Raw genomic sequence first — 17,961 nt, forward strand, 5'->3', positions numbered from 1 at the left:
GTTAATGGCATTGTTGAAAAAGCATCTTAAATACTGACTTGGGTCATCAGCTACCTCTCTAGTGTGGTCCCAGTGTTTGACCACACTCTCAATAAAGAAATACTTCTTAATGGCAAGTTCCAACCTCCCCGGCACAGCTTTGAACTACTACTAATAAAACAACAACAACAAATTAAGGAAACAAAATACCACTGAAACAACAAAACACACAAACAAACAAAAGAAAGAGCCCTGATTGATTTTCCATCATTAAATTCACTAGTATCAATGGAATGACGTACCCTCACTTCACAGACACATCTATGTATATGAAACATAGAGGGAAAGTTTACCTGAAATTTGGTCTTACTTATATTTACTGTATCAAAACTAGCCATTTTGGGTATGACTAATTGAGAGTAAGAAGCTGCTAGATTGTTCATAGTCTTCATTAAAAAAAAATCTGTTGGTCCTACAGTTTTTTTAGCAAGTCTTACTAAAGCAGATGTTTTTGTTGCTTTTCCGTATTTTTTCCTTCTTGTTTCTGGTAACTTGAAGTTCAAGAAAGCTCATTTAGTTTTATAAAACAGTTGAGATTTTCTTATTTTATTCAAACCAATTTGCCCATTCATACTGCCTTCTAGATTGGTGTTATTAGAAGAACCTGTGCATTATTTTCTTGTTTTAGGAAGCTCTCGTTTTAGACTTCTTCTGGTAAGCTTGGTGTGACAGATCTCCCCTTTCGTGGGCAGTTGAGTATACAAGCAGGTTCTGTAGAGTTGCAGACTTCTGTGCCACTCAAATGGGGGTAAAGAAAAAGACTGTTTCTTGTTTTTACGTGTTTGATTGTCTGAAAGTAAAACTCCCTCATCTCTAAGAAGAATCTAGAGAAGATCTGGAAAGGCTGGGTCGATATGCCAAGCCCAATTGCATGAGGTTCAATAAAATGAAGTGCCAGGTCCTGCCCTTGGGTCACAACAACCCCATGCAACACTACAGGCTTGGGACAGAGAGGCTAGAAAGCTGCATGGTGGAAAAGGATATGGGAGTGTTGGAGAGGGTTGTCATGCAAACTTAAAGAACTTCTACTTTCCTGATTCACACATCTCTATTTGAATTATGGCTTTTACATTTATTGCCATTCAAGCCAAGTGTATGTGTCTTTTATACCAGGAAGTGTTATACATAACATGTAAAGTCTCTTCTGGGGCACACTAAGCATCAGCCCTACTACTGCTAGAGCTGGCAGAGCGAAAAATATAATTTTAGTTTTCCTAAGGCCTGACCATTTCCCAACCATCAAGATTCTGACACACCTTTTCTATACTGAAATTATGGATATATCAAACTGTGGTCTTAGAAAGGCTGAAATTTACATACTTTTTTCAGGTCAATGATTAAAGTAATGAAAGGTGCAAGTTAGTCATTTGATAAGCACAAGATACATTTACCTGAAAGGTCAGGTAAATGAAGGAGCTGGTGCAGAAAGCTGTGAGGTTGGGCATTAATTCCAGTGAGTTTCTTGGTATTGATTACACAGATTGCCAGTGCTCATTTGCAGGCCAGAAGGCAAGCATGTCTCTTTGCAGGCCATTTGTCTCCTTTTGTTTCTTAATTAATATAACAGATTTGAAAACCTGTAGTAATGAAATTGGCCCGTTAATTAGGCCAGTCTTTAGCAGTAAGGTTTTGATGTCTTAGTTTTTTTCCAGCACAGTTAACAACAGTCTTGTTAAAATTTATGCTTGTTTTTCTTTTGCAAAATTGATTATCACTGAAATAGTTATAATGATGTGAGGAATAAATACATTCTCTGCTCAGTAACCATTTTAGTGTTAGATTTTAGAGAAAATCACTGATTTTAAAATTTCAGTTTTTCTCTGGATATCTTAAACCTACTGCTTTTACACAATTACGTTAATATCTTACATGGGAAAAAATGTGGTTTTTTTACTTTATTTTAAACATCTGGGAGTATTTTGAAAAACATAAAATATTATATTGCAATATTTTGATGCAGCTTTCATTGGCACAGTCAGTTTTCTCTGATGATTGTGTAGTGTTTTTCCAGAGCAATGGAAGAGATGCTTTCTTATTTTTAAGAGTAAAAAAAAAAAAAATAAGGCATAGCCAAAATATGGGAGAAGGGGCAAGGACACCGATGAAAGATGGACTTCTTATTGAGTGTTTTGTAAGGAAGAAGTTCTGTTTGGTCTAAATTTTCTGGTTTGACATTTACCTTTGCTTAGAACACAATAATCTTTTTATTTTCTAGTAGTTTGTGACTTCATGTTAAAAAATAAATAATATCCTTTTGTTTGGATATTCTTTAAATTCTGAAGAAGTTATCACTGGAAATCAATGATGAAATCCTATCTGTGTTGACATCTCATTCTGTGTGCTGTATACAGCCCTTGCAGTTCACACTCAGTGATGTAAGCTTTCATTACCTCCTCGTATTCACATCCATTAGGTCACTAAAATGAGTATTCCTTTATTTTAGCACATTTTTTTTGTAGTGAATTATATTGACATCATAGAATCATCACAGAATCAGCCAGGTTGGAAAAGAACTCTAAGATCATCAAGTCTGAATAGATGAGACGCGTAAGTCAGACAACAGGAGTGGATTTATTAGAAGTATAAGTGATCCCTCTACAGTGTTAAGTCAGAAAATGTTTTCACATCATGAAATATTGCATGTTTTTAATCTCCCCTAGAAGAGGTGAATGCAGACAAGTGCACTAGGTATAATTGTTCACATACACAGGCAAAGGAAGCATTTTTTAAAATTACCTTCTTTTTTTCCCCTATTTGTATGCTATTGTGATCTTCCTTTAGGAAATATGCACAATACTGTTCCTTTAAGGTAACTGAAAGAGATAGAAATACTCAGAATAAAGGAATTTGTTAGAAAATACTTTTGTGAAATCTATGAGTAATTTTTCAGAACCTATGACCCTAGGTATATTTAAAGATAAATATTACATATACCAACTCGAACAATGAAATAAGCTCCTTATTGTTTCTTTGAACAGCTAAAGACTATGTTTCCATAATTTGCTCACATTTTCTGAAACGCATTGTAATCAGGAAGAAAAATTGAATATATAAGCTCCCTCAAACCTAAGATTTAAATTGTTTTACAACTCCTATAGCAGAAATTGCACACTAATTTTAACTATAATGATTTCCACCTTTCTGTTGTACATTTTACATTGCTTTTTCCCATACATTTAAACATTTCTACTGTTTGTAGAACTCATAAAACTTTCAGAACATCTCATATTTCAAATCTCATATGTCAAAATAACTTTGAAAATTGAAAGTTTTATCTCAGTGGCATTGCTCTTACCATTTTTAATACATTTTTACAGTGTTCAGTTTCTATATTTGCTCCATTATTTTTTCCTCAAGGTTTTCAGAAGATTTTCTTCCCCTTTTCAGACACACTATAAATCTTACGTATCAGCTGTTTGTGGCCTGAGCAATGAGAGACACATCCAGTTGGTATTTCCTAGGCCAACCAAGTGAAGCAAATATCTTAGAGCAGAAAAGAAAATAATTCAGGAACAAGTAGTGTCCAATGGTTCATCCTGTTAAAGCTATTTCCATTTTGTGAGCTAACGAGTAAAAGGGGGCTTAAGAAAAGTGAACATAAAAGGCACTTAGTCACCAGGTGCAGTCTTTTGAATAACCAATGGTCCTGTCATATTCTTTCTTTCATAAAGTAATCAATTTAATACGTATCATGTGATTGTGTGTACACTGGTTTTTTATTTTGCCATATCACAGCATACACAGATGTTATGATCCATGTACCAGATAATCATTTGCAGGTATGAATTTTGGATTTGGTAGATAAGATGATGGACTTCTCTTGATCCTAAGTATTTTTTATATTCTTAAGAAAACCCTTTAATCATCTTGTCTCTTTTTTTCCTCTTTCTCTCACTTCAGCTTTGTAGCTGCACAGAGACTCTTACCCAAGGTCTCTGCTTTATAATTTCAGGACACAATTCCACCTAACACAGAAGAAGAGCAGGGGTGGTTTTGAACTACTTCTCTCAGAGTGAAATTTTTATTTCCAGCAAAGTACCAACAGAGCATCTTAAAAAAGAAAAAAGCAAACATCTGAATCCATTTTCAGATAAGCAATTGTTCACAACCATGTAAAAGGTGCTTGTAATAGTTGTGTCATTTGTTCTTAAATTTACCTATACCAAGGGTCTATAGATAGATCTGGTAACATTACAGCTGAACCAGGGTGATTATATTGTTTTATAAGACTATTCAAGTGTTACATTGCTGTAAAGGAAAACACTCCTTTTGTGTATTTAGAGATAACTGTAAAAAAAAACCAGAAAAAATGGACTTTTTTTCAGTACTTTCAGTACTGAAATAGAGCTGTTAATTATAAGCCATATCTTTGTATGAAGTGCACCAAGTACATGACCTTATTTCTTCCCCCTGATTCTTAGCCTTGTCTCTCAATAGAAACATGGAAAGTTATAGTTCATCACTTTTGGGATGAGAAATTAAAAACAAAGAGGAGTTGACAAGTTAAGACATAGCATAAGTGATCTTTTGATGTATATTGGGGAAATATTAAATACACTGTTCTCTATCCTAGGGTCACACACAGTGTGCTGCCTACAAAACTTTTCAGCTTTGCTTGTGGGCATAGGAAATTAAGAACATAAAAATAAAACCCGGACTTTCAGAGGAAGTGAAGGATGATGTTGCTTACTGCTCATTCTGTGTCAGTACTGTTGCCTGTGGTCAAATATGATTAGAACCACTGTTTTCAAATATAGCTCAAAGTTATATTGTTTCATCTAGTACATTCTGGGTTATTGCTCTATCTCTGACTTCACTGAGGAAAGGGTAAATATGGAATATAAGAATAGCTTTTCCTACTGTGTCATCATTTTTTTCAGCATTTATGCTACAAAAATAACTGTTTCACAGTAAATTAAATTAATATTTGGAGCAATTCATTGCTCCAATAAGGGTGGCTCCTAAAATATTATAAAAAATTAAATATTTATTATGATGGGCATAGCTTTGTATGCCTGTGAGAAGCAGCTCAGCATATACAAAGAATACTTTCAGGGATAATTCAAGAATTTCAAACCAAGTAAATGGAAAACTAAGAATTTCCCAATGAAATAGCATCTGTACCTGAAATCTGATAGTTTTGACCCAACTGTGTTGCTGTAACATTTCGAGGAGCAATAGTCCAGGCTTGTGTCTCTAATTCTCTTTTCTCATCTGGAGATCTGAGATGGCCATATCCCATGTTGAACCATGTTCTCCATTCTCGCTGAACCTCTAAGGCACTATGATCTGTAGTCAGCTGCAGGGTATAGGAGGAACAAACTACAGTTGCTGTTAACATCAAGATCATATTTCAGAATCCTTTCTTTTCCACTACAAATTGTTACCAGAAAGCTGATGGTTGGAGGCGTGCGTGTGACTTTATTTCTGTTTATTTAGCCTAAAATGTCACTAAACAACATGTATTTTTCATTTTCCAAGAGTGAACAGAGCACCCCATTGAAATAATTTTAACAGGGTTGTTTGAACAATGTGTTTGAACAATTATCTATGCAATTCAGTTTTTAAGTTTTCTCACCTTCAAGATATTTGTTGGGTTTTTTTATTTATCCAAACTGCTAGATAAAGTTGTAAACAGTCTGTTTATTTCAGTTCTGTTGACAGCATCCCTACCTATATGGGACTGCTTATAGAGGTGTGACTGGGTACAGAGAATCATTATTTGCTGGAACAAAGCCCAGGCATTAGGGAGTCACTTTTAACACTGGGTGACAACTAATTAACTGCCTTTTAAAATGTCCTTTTAAATGCAGTAACTGGCACCATTCCCAATGCTGACATTAGAAAAAAAAAATTATTAAAAATGTATGTACAACTCATCATCCATATAGACACACATACGTTCACTACACTAATATAGCATTAATGTGTTAAAACTTTGTTAGTTTTGATGCAAGAATAAGATGTGGTAAACATTTTCAGACTATATTCTGGTATGTAGTGCTGCTATACAGGAAGCAGAAGCAGCCCTTGTACACTGCTCCCATCAGGTGAGGTCTGAGGTGCATTAAGTAGGTGAGAAATGTGTTGTACATACTCTTATGCCAGCTAGATAAGCTTGGTTTAGCATCAAGAAGAGACTATTTTTTGCTCTGGATGGACATAGATGGCTACTGTAGCAAATTCTAAGTTTTCATGTTTGAGTTTTTCTGACAAAAGATTCATCAGCTGAAAATCATCAAGCAGCAAGAGTGACTGACCCCAAAATCCCCCAAAATGTCAGTAGGTTAGGGTTTTTTTGAGATTTTTCCCCATTCTATATTCACAAATTGAGTGAAAATGGTGATGTGTCTGGTTTTTTTTAAGTCATCACTGGTCAGAGCACAGAGCCATGATGTGGGAGAGAGGGGCCCATGGTCTAAACTGCTAGTGCACATATGGCACTGCCTCAGTCACCAGGGCTGTCTGCAGCAAGGCAAAACTTAAAAAAGGATATATTTAAATATTCTGTGCTTTTACACCATACAAATGTTGTATAAAAAACTTCAAAGGGAGCTGGTCTTTTCCTAGGGGCAGATACAAACCCAGATTTCTGAAGAAAAGAATTGCTGCTGCACTGGACTTCTTGCTTTAGTGTGCTTTGAAAAAGATATATTGGAAGTCAAGCACCCTAGACATTGAGCATCCATTTAGTGGGCTGGTGATGGTGGATTATGCTGTGGCATACCTGCACTATATGTCAGAGGAAGACACTCTTGTGTATCACTCAGTCAGTAAGATCTGTCTCTGAGGAATCCAAGGGAGAGGGCACTTTCAACTTTTATGAATGGGAAAGAGAGGAAAAGATTGAAGATCACATCTTTCACTCATGTTATAGATTAAATGCCACCAGTTAAATGCCTTGCAGACTTCTTTCTCAAGCTGGGTTCAATAATCACTTCCTTATTTGCTGGTTCTTATATATAATTTCAGCACTAAATAGATATATAGGGATGCTGATTGCATTTAGTGTCTCATTTGTAAGAGGGGAGAAAGCTGAAAGGGAAGGCAGAAAGATTTTCCACATCACTCCTGGAAGGATGCTGTAGGTAATGAATTAAAAACACAGAAAGCAGACACTGTATGAGAGGACGGGAAGAAAACTGTTGAAGCTGGTGAAGCATGATTTTGCCTTTTCAATGAACAGGTATGACTTGACCTCTTCTGCTTCCTTATGAAGGCAAAATAGTCTTTCACACTTGGAAAGCTCTTGGGAAAAGTATATTTCCCTTTTTTAAAAGAGGGATGCTGCAATAACACTGTTCTAACTGTGTGGGTCAATTGTCTTTTTGCCTCAAAACTGGGATGATAATGCATGGTTAATAGAATTGCCTACTGCCTGCCTTCTTCAATAGTGGGCCTGGCTCTGATGATGCCCTACCATCAGAGGTGCATTCAAGAAATGATTGACAAAGAAATACGGCTAAGGTGTAGGGAAGGGATGCGTGCGGACAGTAGGCAGTTCAGAGGGAACATAGCAGCAGTCATAATTCTTGTGGTCACATTTCATGAATTCTTGTGCTTGGAGCACAGAACCTGGTTATAAGGAGACTAGATGAAAGGGTCAGATGTCCAAGTCACACTTGGTTGTGAAATAGATATACTACATAGCTAATTTTTTTCCCTGTAGTATCTTTTAAATACCCTTCAAACTAGGTAATAAGCCATGCATAAAAAATGAGTCACAATTAATAATAAATGCTATCAGAGGAAGAGAGAATTAAGAGAGAGGGAACAGAGGAGTTTTCAAGTTAGTCTAGAAAATATCTTAATTTCACAGTAAACCATTTTTCTAACACACCTTTATTTTGACTTTGTTACAAGCAAGGGGGAATGACCTGCAAGGAAATTACCTGCAAGGCTGAGACCACCCTTGAAAAGATTTTGTAGTGGCATAGGATTCATATTTTAGTGACAGTAGCTAGTATTTCGTATCAACTTCTATAACAAAAGAAGGAAGGATTTGGGCCAGGGAACCTTCCTTCTAGCTGAGTATCTGAGAATTTTTGACAGTATTAAGAACAGTGTTAAAAAGTTGCGTCATTAACTGTTATAGCGCTAACACAGGTTTTAAATTTAACTTTGTCTTATGGGCTTGGCTGCCCTGGAAAATCTCTGAAGGACAGAGATAAATTTTGATTTATATTAGTTCCTGTATCTTAATACCCAGCGTGGAAATCCTGGGTGCCTAAAATACATGAATTATTTCAGTTCACTTACTACATGCTGATATTCACAGCAAGAGTTAAACAAAAGTAGATAGCATGCAACAGGCTGCCTTACTTTGGAGCAAATTCACAGAAAAGGCATGTATTCCAAGAAGTCCTTTAGCTTCTGCTAAACAGGTGCATTAGCTCTCTCAAGAAACATTTCTGTGTGTTTAACAATTTTGTCTTGTGATTATTAAGTAGCGCAAAGTGTCAGCTCAGTTTTCCTGAGCATCAGTTTCTCATTGAGCTACTTACTGCAAACCAGCCAGAAGAAAATGTGCTCTTAAGCATTAGTGGATTGCTGATTAATTTTTATTATTGGGATTAGGCCTTGTTCACTTAATCTCATGGCTGCAAAGACGTATTAATGGCGATGAATGCAGCCTGTATTCTACAACACTAAGCTTACTCAGCATCTCTTAAAGAAATCTGATTTCCTGGGTACGAAATTTATCTTTATACTATGTAAATCGGAGCCATTATGAGCATTAAAAATTTAGTTCCTACAGACTGATTTCTTCAAATGTCTTCTTGGTTTCTGGCACCGTTTTTACTGCAAGTCACCAAATCAAACACTGTAGCAACCTACATCTGTATAAAGGCATTTTCCTTTATTCTGGGAGAGTAAAGGTTGAAGAGGAACTGGCATAGCTGAAAGCATTCTGAGTGTTGTTCTTTCTATTCTCCCTCCCATTCCTCCATGTCTTTCAGATCTTAGACATGGAAGACATCTGTCAAATGTAATATTCACTCCTATGCTGAGGTTAAGATTTTCTATGAAATGATCTATACTGGGTCCCACTTCAAAGTTGTAGAGATAAAACTGTGAGAATCTTTTAAACTTTCAACGAATTTTTTCAAGTCCCAACAGTATGAAGCCCTGAGCAACTTGGTCTGATCCCATAGCTGACCCTGCTAGAAGCATGATGTTGGACTAGAGAACTCCTAATGTCCCTTTCAAGCTAAAGTATCCTATGATTCTATAACTAATATCATAATTTTTCTTGAAGTCTGATTAATAAACTTTGTAAGTTGTACTTCTACGGGTCTTCCTGTTGTCCTTGTCTCTTCAGAAATTTGGAGTAAGGGAACAGTATTAATTACCATGTTTAGGAGGATGCCTTCTGTAAATGCAGCTGGTACCAAATGGACTTCCTGGAGACTCAGTTGTGCAAAATTTATCGTGGAGGAACGGGTCCATCTGTGATTTTAAGCTTTCTCTTCCTAGGCTTCAAATGCTCCCAGGAGGAAAAAAACAAAACAAAACAAAAAACCGAAAGAAAAATCTAGCAAATTTGTCTTATAGCAATCTGAAATCGTAGGAGAATCATCTCCCAGTGGTATAGACACATCTATGTGAAGCCTTTTCTCATTTCTTTTGATTAAAGCTTCAAATCAATTTCTTGGTTTGTGGGTTGGTTTGTCTCTCAGCAATTGAGAGAAATGTGTTCTTCAGTCTCTCGTTAGGCCAGTCTTCACAAAATTGAGAGAGCCCAGCTGCTTCAGGATCAGCAGTGAGTGAACAGGCAGAAATAATACAGGATGATGTACAATAGTGTCTATTGCCTGAAGCCACCAGCTTTTACCCAAAAACTCTTCTTGTGCCCAGCTACTGCAGTGGTTCTACTGAAAAAAGAAAATTTGGCTTAAGTGTGGACCATCTTCTCACAACCCACATGCCAGTTTAGTAAGGCCATCTTCACAGATGGATACCAAGAGCTGCTTTTGAGTCAGAGCATGGCAGGCTGCTTATGTGTTTCCCTCAAAATAGCATAAACCAACTGATCATAACCCTCAGTCCTTACAGCTACAATTTGTCATTTCTAAAACAAAACCCACCTCAGTAAGGACATTCACCCCCAACCACATGTTATTATTGGATTTTACTATGGTCATCAAGGAACCCAGAGGGGCCGAGGCAGTGCTGCCCAACTCCTGTAAGCTGCTGGTGCTGCTGTTCTGCTTCTTTCTGGTGTCACCGCCTTTGCCACTGGCAAAAAAATTTGAGTGCCTTTGCTTGTGACATCAGTCGAAGAAATAAATACCACTGATGTGTTTTTGACTTGGCTCTATGAGCTTTGTGGTTGTAGTGGGGGGAAACAGTTTTCCCCCTGAAGTTATAAAGTGGTGAAACCCCAGGGGGTGGTGACCCTGGAAGTTTTGAAGTTTTAACCAATGAGTGCTTTTGCGAAATGTAAACATACCACAAGCAAACGGAAGAGAAGGTTAGTTGTAGTTTGGTGGTAGAAGTGGTAACCACGTTCTGAGGCCACGAGGAAGGGGCTTGGAGCCCCTTGGGGCCTCTGGGGCCCCCCAGCCCCTGGCTGGGGGGTGCTGCAGGGACTTGGAACAGCGTAATGCTGGGCTAAGTACCTGTGGCTCAAAGCTAAAAAAGTTTTCTCCACTGTGAGTGAGCAGAGACAGAGCAGCAGCAGAAGCAGCGTCCAGAGCCAAAAGATAAGAAAGCCACAGTATGCAGCCAAGAAGACACAGAGATGTCTAATGAAGAGAGAGAGAGAGCAGGACTAAACTCTACACAGAGTTTTGGGGTAAGAACTGAACCAGACCCCCCAAAACCCTTTTGAGACCCCTCTTAAGTTGGGGTAGTGGACTCCTACTGGATGGAAGTCCTAAAATGCAACATGCAGCACCAGAGAGGGAAGAGCTAAAAAGCTCAGAGAAAGAATGCAGAGGGGGGTGACCTTGGCCCCCCTGCTACTTGAGGCAGAGCACAGGAGCTCTGCGAAGGGGCTTGAATCCCCTAAAGATAAGGACCATCACGGAGACCCTTGAGCTTCGTGATATGACGTAGTGAAGTGACCCTTGTCCTGGTGAACGCAGCCTACGGAAGAAGACCCTCGATTGGAAGACGAGTGTCTGAGGGGGCTTGGATTCCCCCCTCGTGTGTGCTGGCAGAAATCCAGCTATCAGCTGCTGCATGAGAAGAGGATAGATGACTGCTGACCTAGAGAAACTGCTGCTGTGAGACTGGAAAAGATCTTTCCTTCTTCCCTCCTGGACTTTTTTTTGGAGGGGAGAAGAGATCTGATCCATTGTAAATACTGATTTATCATAGTAGAGATAGTTGAGATCATGTGTGCAATGTATTATAATATTTATGTGTACAGTCATTGTAATATATTCCCTTTTCCCCATTTTAAGTCTTGTGTGGTTGTCCAGAAAAAACCTTCTCACATTGAGTTGAAATGTGAGAGGGGGTTTGAAGATAAGGAATTAAATTTTTGAGGCTCTCAAACCATGACAGTGGTCCACACTGGAGCTCTAGGGTTGGTTCTGGATGCAGGTGAACACTGTGGCAACCTCATCTTTCCATCTCACACCAAACCTTTTTCTTTTGCTGGATAATCTATTACCAATATCCAGATAGATGAATAGCCTCTCTTTACCCTTTTGTTGCTGGCACAGCATGAGATGAGTTCCTGATACAAACATTGTAATTGTCATTAGTCACCTGTTCCCCATTTATTCTGATTTACTGATTGGACACAGTGGCAGAAGTTCTGCACGAAGTGTATGTTTTTGCTGGTGCTTTCAAAAGCAGGAAATGTGCCAGATATTCCAACCAGAACTGGTCTTAGTCTTTTGGAACTGCTCTTGCTTCTGTAAAATGGGGATGGTAATACCCCTTCATATCCTGAGGAAGTTGTGGAGGCAAATTTAAAGTATGTCACCCTGACCAACATCCAGTACAAGTAAGTAGATTGTTTGCAGTAAAGATGGTGCACTAAATAACAGATGTGAAAGGAAGGAATGATTAATTAAGCAACTATTTCTTATCAGGAACATAAATTCTTAAGGGGGGAAAAAAGCCTGTGTGTATAGAACTGAGGCTTATATCAAACTGCAAGTGCACAAAGAGGCCAAGTGAAGACTGCATAAGCAAATTTAATTCTTGCACTTAATAAGTTTTTATGCTTGATTTTGCAAAATTTAGGTGCTTTAGATTTCCATGGAGAAGTTTGCTAGAATGACTAACTTTGTAAATTAGGTTGCTCACTGGTGAAAGTCAGAAAGAACTACCGTCTTTAAAAATAGCCCTAGTAAATAATACACTTTGCTATTTTGGGGTATTTGAAGCGTTAATGAGATTTGTAGGAGGAATTGTTATTTTAAAAAATCACAGCAATTTATTGTTGCTAATTACTCTCTTGGCACCACATGTATTTAAGATTAATTGGAATGTCTGTACTCAGTAATGAGATCCTATGTAGTTTACAGTGACTGACAACATCTTCCTTTATCTGGAAAATTACCACGCTGGAAAATTTGTAAACAGGGCAGAAGCTCTTGGTGATCAAATTTTTAAAGTTTTACTTGGTACAGTAGCTACTGAGTTATGATTAAAAAGATCAGACAGTTCCAACAGTTAATAATACCAATTAAAAAAAGTCCACAGGAATTGTCAGAAAGGTATAACTTGCACACACAGAAATGGATGTTTGACTCCTATGTAGTCTGACTTAATATTCAGATAGAGACTGGTTTCTCAGTATGATACAATATCACAAATTAAACCAGCAACATTTCTCAAAGATTTATTTTTATCACTATTTTGCTACTGTAAATTTAGTTGTCTAAGGATGGATGCTGGAAAAGCAATCCTTTCATTTCCATCTTAGAAAAACTGTGAATAAATAATAGTAGGTGTCAGTGATAGAGGATTGTGTTGTCGTGTGCTACAAGTATTTTTCTGAAATATTTTGTTTGTGTACACATGTACGTGCATGTTTGTGCATATGAATATTTCTTTGGCAGCTTGCCTATTTCAGTAATCACTTAAAAATGGGAACTTGGTGTCATTTTTTCTTAGATGCGTTTATCGGGTGGGACAGATAACCAATCACTTATTACAGACTTCTTTGTCAAAGAATGGGAAATGAATGCAGTGGTAAAATTCATTATTACTTGAGTTAGAAGCCTGGTCTTCCCAGCCACAGCAACATTTCTGGTGCTGGACACACAGGAAAATCCAACTACTCAAAAAATACCAATCTAGACCCCCTACCCGTGGTTACTTCTGCATTGCATAATTGAAGCTGCACTTAGCAACTCTGCCAAAAATTAGTTCTTTTCTCTGAGCTTTGGATCTTCTTATAGACTTCACTAATTAATAAGCAGGTCATTTTGCAAAAGCTATAAGGGTGCAAATTTTTATGTAGGATTTGAAAAATTTAAATATCAACCTGTGTATCTGGGCATTATTGTTGATGCTTGAGCTAGTTTGGAATTGCATTATAAATGGGAAAAGCGTGGATATTTACACTGGTGTTTAATGAGACTGAATTAGTCTTGGAGCATAATTCCATTCCATTGACTTTTTTCAGGGAGTGGGGAAGAGATGACATCCTCACTGTTTTGCTGATTAGTTACGCATCTTCAAAGCATTTCAGAGCTAAACTGCGCATAAGGCAATGTTTGTTGGTATGCATTAGTTATGAGAGGTTCTACCCAAAAGAGATAACAGCATGCATGCTCCTTTTCAGCTGCCCAGTACCCCAGTGTGAGTCTGGACTCTGGCTGAAACCCTGGTTCTTATCTCTGAGGCACCTCTGGGGGAACTTGCACTTCAGGGGTTGATAGAAGAAGCAGTCATTTCTTTCCCCTAAGCCCAGAGGGTGCAAAAAAAGAGCAAAACTCCTCATATGCTTGTTTATAGCCCTGCACATCTGGGCACAGGCCAGGGAAAGTCTCTTTCTTGATTAACAGCACTGTTTATTATACACCAAATGTTTCTTTTCTCCTTGCTAACAGCACTCTGACCTTGTTTAGCAAGGAGCTCAGAAAGAGTGAGACCAGAGGTACTGCGTGACTTTGTGCACAGTGGCTAAGCATGACTGGTGCTTTTCCTTGCTGGCAGTTCTCCTTGCAAGAGCCAGAGGAAGCAGGGAGAGGGATGGCATCCAGCCATGTCAGTCGTGTCACCCATTTTGTCACTGTGTGATCTTGCAGGCTGAATGCGGCCACCAGAGCTGTAGATGATCAGAACATATCTACATCCATGCTTCAATCTTGCATCCAGGTTTTCAAAGCATTTTTTAAAATTACAGTAGCACAAATGGAGGTAAGAACTAGGTGGAAATGCTACAATCCCTCATCATTTCCACTAATGCACTAAGTCAAAGCTGGACCACATTTATCTTAGCTATATATATTTCCTACAAGTTTTAGTGGTGACTGTTGAATGCTCCTCAGACTTGGTGCAGAAAGTGTTGAAAATGAGCTGTTGAAATTAAGAGATTAGAACAGAAATGAGAAACTATAAAACTTCTCAGCAAAATGACATTTTAAAAGAAAAAAAAAGTTTGAAATAAATGACCAGGTTTATGAATTTTTATATTAAAAAAACCAAAACAAACCCAGAACAACTGCAATTCTTGCAGATTTCACAGCTATCCTGGCCTGAAGAGATGCTGTTCTCAGGAAGTTGAGTACCTGCTGTGAAATATAGAGGAGTCATAGCAATACCCTCATAAAAGGCAACACAGAGGCCCTAATAATCTTGGCTTCTGATGGGACTCTCATGACACTAGACTCCTATGAGTCTGATTTACCTATCTCTGAGGCATTTTAGACCCATTCTAAAATTTGAAAATCTTGAATTCCTTAATCCAGGGATCTTTCAGCATCATGTAGTGGTGCTGCCCAGTAGGCAGAAATTTTGAGAGCTCACACAACATGGTGACTTTTGATACAGAAGGCCAGAAAACCCAGAAAGTTATTATCAGAAACCTCTGTGTGTTACCCAGATCAGTATATTTCTGTACGTAGTAGCTTTTATATGGATCATTTTGTAAGATAATTCTTAGTAGTTCCACCATGTGAGTATGCAATGTGAAACAACTGTACATGCCTTCTTGAAGTTAAGTCTGGCAATGCTGCTGTCACTCTGTATTGTGGAAGGCCCATTTTTTTTTTTCATATCTTTAAAAAGAATTGAGTCCAGTACTATCTCAGAATTATTGGTAAGGTCAAGTATTGCTAACCTAGGCAATCAGAAGTAAGGAATCAAGGCCAGAAAAATAATGAGATTTCAAAATAAGATATTAATACTATATAATTTCCCTTAAGATGTCTCAGATTTCTAGATGTCCTCTTTAATAATGTCTATAATAATAAGGAATAAATCCTTGCATTTTGAGCAAGGTACAGTTCTTAAATAAAGATTCTGCTGCGATGGTAGCATGGCATATTAATATAATAAATATAACAATATATATTATATGTTAATGATATAATAAGTGTTTCAACTACTGATAAAGTCTCAGTAAGTGGTTACAGATGGGGTTAAAATAAGCAGACTTACAGAAAAGAAAAGAGTGGAGTTTCAAGAAGAGGGTGTGTTATGACTGCTGAATCACAAGGTACACATCAGGTGAGTCAGGGGGTGTCTCATTTTGCCCTGACAGTAGAGTTCTGTCCAAATGAAACACTGACAGAAACAGATATCAAGGAAATTGCATAGATCAGCCAGCTCCAAGGCTCTAATGAACTGTAATGCAGCACTGAAATTAAAGGTTTACAAACATTCCTGTGTCTGGATAAAGCTATCCAGGTTCAGAAGCCTTCACTCTAAGTGCTAGAGTCTGTTAGGAGAGCTGCCTGCCGAGATGTTCCAGTACAGAAGGTGTTCCCAGATGAGCAGTGCCAACAGGTGTATTGAAGCTGCAGTAAGGAAAGTTTCTGGTTTGTAGTAACGAAATAATGGGATCATTAACTTAGGCATGTATGCTTCCAGTGAGAGACATTAAAGGCCATTGGCAAGCTGCACTTCATCCTTAAATTTTAAAATTGCTTGTCAATGCCTTGGCTTGAGTATTACCTCAAAGAAATGGCCAGCTTTAAACTCAGATGAAAATCAAAGCACAAGTAGCAAAATCTCTTAAATGGACCTAATAATGTAGCACATCCTTTGTCCTTCATCCCCTGAGATTTAGAAAGATTACCTCCTAGTGACTTTCTAGTAATAGGGCTTGAAAAATTGTTTCACACCAGAAATTTTCACACTGATTTTCAAGTCTGAGCCTGTGTCAATCATTCATTTATTAATCCTTAATTCTTATTGCTTCTTTTCCAGTCTCTAGTCTCTTGATTAAAATTTTATCTACTTATTTATTTGCAGATGAATTGGTACATTGTATTTTTGTGCATTCAAAATTATCAAAACTAGAGAAAATTACTTTTTTACTTAATTTTGCAAAGTAATGATATCTATGACTGGTTTAGACTCTCGAATGAACATGATCTTAATCTCTTATTAGCTTCTTTAAGAGTTTTCATCTGACAATTTTCCCTCTGTATGTTGACAGCTTCATTAGTACCCATCACCCAAACAAATCAAACTGAACCAGGTCACTTCAAAATAATGAGATTGTCTTTTTATTTTGCTGAAGTACTTCTCTTTCCTACTTTTAATAGTATTTCCTACAATTTGCACCTTTTTTTTATGCATAGTGATTTTGAAAACTGAAAAATAATGTTATTAATGTTATTTAAAAATATGCAGATTTGGGCATTATATATAAAATGATGATGCTTCATCTGTTGTTACCTCCTCGTGGGTTCTCAGTTTATGGAAGATGATTTGAACCATGTGGAACTCAGTAGCTGAAGGCATTAGAAAAGAAAGTAATGTCACCCTTTCAAACATTTCTTTCGAGAACTTAAAAGTGAGGAAATGAGCAAAAAAATATGTTCGTTACCATTATGATCTTAAAGGGAAAAAATTACTGGGTTTATAGGCCATAAGGGGAGATAAAGCAATGTTTGTATAATATGTAGCAGTTCATAGTAATATGTAGCTATTCAAATGCTTGTTTTCTTGAAGTTACTTTACGTATCTTTAGCCTTGTAGGAGTATTTGCTGGAAAATTCAAATACTGCTAAAATTAACTGACTGGCTGCTGTAAATCTTTTTGACCAATACAACACAGCAGATCCCAGAGCTGCATTTATGAAAAACAGTGGATACCTTAATAACGTGGAGCTTTTTGGCCCAATAAATGGATGCTGTATTGCTCTTCCATGAACATCTTGTGAAAAACAAGGTGTTTGCTATGTTTTGAGTTAAAAAAGAAACAAAGCAGGAATCCCCAAATGACCATTCCAAGAAAAGACTCGTTGTCTGCTTTGTCTCTTCCAAAGCTGCACTAACAGACAGAATAGTTTTTCTTATCTTACAGATTAGGTCATTTTTTTCAGTTTAAGTCAACTTCATTCTTAGTCTCAGTGGAAAAATTAAAAGGAAAAGCAGCTGGGCTGCCTGTAACGTCCAAGACTCAAACACACTGGAATAAACTTGCTGGTTGTAGTTGGTTTTGGTCCCCATGATGAATGATACCAACGAGTGTACCATGCACTTTCAGTAGATGCTCACATCACTGCACTAGTATTTTAATTTATTCTTTCTACAGGAAATCAAGTATGAATATGTTCCTTGTTCTATTTGTATTCAAAAATGTGATTTTTTTCAAGAAAATCTGTCTTCAATTTTTCTGTTTGTTAAAGAGTTCATTCAATGAACATTGGTGTCCATTTGAAGAAACAGAAAAAGAGATTCAATGAAAAACCTAAATTCTTATGCTGTCTTTGCACTGCCTTAAACAGGTTTCACAGTGAGTTTTACATCGATCATCATAATTTTTCTGTTTATATT

The 17,961-nt window shown here is 37.4% G+C and overlaps 2 protein-coding genes across 4 annotated transcripts in view; one reads left to right on the plus strand and one right to left on the minus strand.

Moving 5' to 3' along the window:
• NKAIN3 (sodium/potassium transporting ATPase interacting 3) overlaps window positions 1-17,961 on the plus strand; it is a 352,392-nt gene that overhangs the window by 202,214 nt on the left and 132,217 nt on the right. The window lies entirely within an intron of this gene.
• Window positions 1-17,961, minus strand: part of LOC127462545 (uncharacterized) — a 193,756-nt gene that overhangs the window by 106,436 nt on the left and 69,359 nt on the right. The window lies entirely within an intron of this gene.

Source organism: Manacus candei, unplaced genomic scaffold (assembly GCF_025592945.1).
Source record: "Manacus candei isolate 608988 ecotype Guabito, Panama unplaced genomic scaffold, ASM2559294v1 h1tg000008l, whole genome shotgun sequence".
NCBI lineage: Eukaryota > Metazoa > Chordata > Aves > Passeriformes > Pipridae > Manacus > Manacus candei.